Here is a 2,040-nt window from a genome sequence, read left to right as displayed (position 1 = left end):
ATTAACAGTTAATGTCTCGATGCCAGCCACCTCTTGGCCTTTTTACAGTTGATCACAAGCGGAACTCTGAATTATAGTGTCACCCATAGCTAGTGTCCTGTATACTTAAAGTTTTTAGTGTTCTTCAAAACGTGGTCAAAGAAGATAATTCTGCTAACATTGCAAAGGAAGATCATGCAGCCATGGACCACGAGCTGATCGCCCTCTGCTCTTCCCCAGCTGTCTTCACTTCCTCACGAACTCATGGGTGGAACCAAATTACACCCTTTTATTGCACTATTTGAAGGGCATATTTGTAAAGAAGGAGAGCTAGCTTTACTCCCCAAAAGCCTGAAACAGCTGGAGCTGAGCCAATCTGGATCTATAAGCTTTCATGTCTCCCACATGGATGCAGGATCCCAAGGCCTTGGACCATCCTCCACTGCTTTCCCAGGCCACAAGCAGGGAGCTAGATGGGAAGTGGAGCATCCAGGATACTCGCCAGAGCCTATGTAGCATACAGGTACCTGCAAGCAAAAGATTAGTCTTGATTACTGTGCCATCCCCCTATTTTATACCAGGTTAGCCATTACACAGTGCAAAGCAGTACCTTAACGTGCTGTACCCTGACACTGGCTGGGAGAACACCAATTGACTCTGAAGTGTTGGGTAATGTCATTTGTGCTGCTTTGCTATCATAGGTGAATCTTCAGAGATCATGTGTATTCTGTCATCTTGGAAGTCAGTAAAAATGAGTTTTACTTCCTGAAAGTTGCCTTCGAATGTCTCTGCCTTTGAAGTTCAAAGGAAATTACAGTTGTTTGTAGATACTATGGTGTTATTTTTAAAAGGCTTCATATTGGGTAGCATTGTGTTCTTGCCTGAATCTAATGTGTTTCTTTTTCTGTGTCTATTCATGGTTAACTTAGCAGTTGAGTATTGTCTTGTGGGGAAGGGAGGCTCCCCGTTGATAGGTTTCCAGTTGGATTGTAGTCTCTTCCTGACAACTGCCTAAGTTAGGCCAGGGCATTAAATTACTGAAAAATTATCCTGTGATGTAATTTTATTTACAAAGAACATACCACTCACTGGGACACCAAAAAGTGTTCAAAGGCACTTTGGAAAGTTTTGTTTGGTTTTTGAGTAATATCGAGGGTGGGCATTTAGTGTAGCTGTTAAAAGTTGGCATGTGAATGATGCATCCAGCACTGGAATGCCCGAGGGCAGGTCCCATCTCTGCTTCCAGTTCCAGCTTCCTGCTAACACATACTCTGAGCGACAGCAGGCAGTGACTCAAGTTGTGTGGGTTCCTTTCACCCATGTGGGAAACCCGGATCAAGTTCTTGGCTCCAGCCTTCGGCCTGGCCCAGCCCTGACTTGCTGCAAGCGTTTGGGTGAGGGAAACTGCCAGTGTTGAGAGCTCTCTGCCTTTCAGATGAAGGTAACATTTTCTGTGTTTGCTCAGGCAAGCACATATAATAAAAAACTGAAATGGTACAGAGAAGTTCACCACGGACCCTGCACAAGGATGGCACACAGGTTTGTGAGGTTTTGTGTGTTTCTGGTGGTCCGCGTGTGACGTAGTGCTGCAGGCTTTTGCTCAACACAGCTGCCAACAAAGCCAGGCTCTCCTGGACTGCTGTTACACCAGGAAGGTTGGGAAGGCATTGAAGTCTGTACTTGGTGTGTCCTCAGACGGAGAGGTTTGGGTTGTGAGTCCCAACATTGTGATGAAGCTGAAAGGAAAAGGCATGTCGGCAGGGCCCATGTTGGCTGCAAATGTGCCAGGCACATCAGATGGGGTGAGTGTGCTTTGCTTACCAGGAAGCAGAGGTCATGAAAGTATTGTGTGCACAAGCACAGAATTGGCAAAATGAAAACAAAGACAGTGAATAATAAAGATTGTAAACCGCCCCCTCCCCCCAAAAACAAACCGTTCAAAGACAAGGTTTTCTTTATGAAATTAAACAATGGGAAACAATATTTTGTACAAAAATTTGTTTTCTGGGCCCGGCACAAGAGCGTAGCAGCCTAGGTCCTCTTTTGAATGTGCTGGTTCTA

At 45.2% G+C, this 2,040-nt stretch overlaps 1 non-coding gene across 1 annotated transcript; it reads left to right on the top strand.

The window, feature by feature from the left end:
• The first annotated feature begins 1,432 nt into the window (after nt 1–1,432).
• LOC121170548 lies at nt 1,433–1,542 on the top strand. The gene has a single exon (XR_005885979.1). It is a non-coding gene; the product is annotated as a U6 spliceosomal RNA (small nuclear RNA).
• The last annotated feature ends 498 nt before the right edge of the window (nt 1,543–2,040 follow it).

The sequence above is a fragment of the Ochotona curzoniae genome, unplaced genomic scaffold (genome assembly GCF_017591425.1).
Source record: "Ochotona curzoniae isolate NIBS_2020 unplaced genomic scaffold, NIBS_Ocur_1.0 scaffold_2453, whole genome shotgun sequence".
NCBI lineage: Eukaryota > Metazoa > Chordata > Mammalia > Lagomorpha > Ochotonidae > Ochotona > Ochotona curzoniae.
The sequence above is the reverse complement of the archived record's forward strand: the minus strand, read 5'-3'. Positions and strand labels throughout refer to the sequence as shown.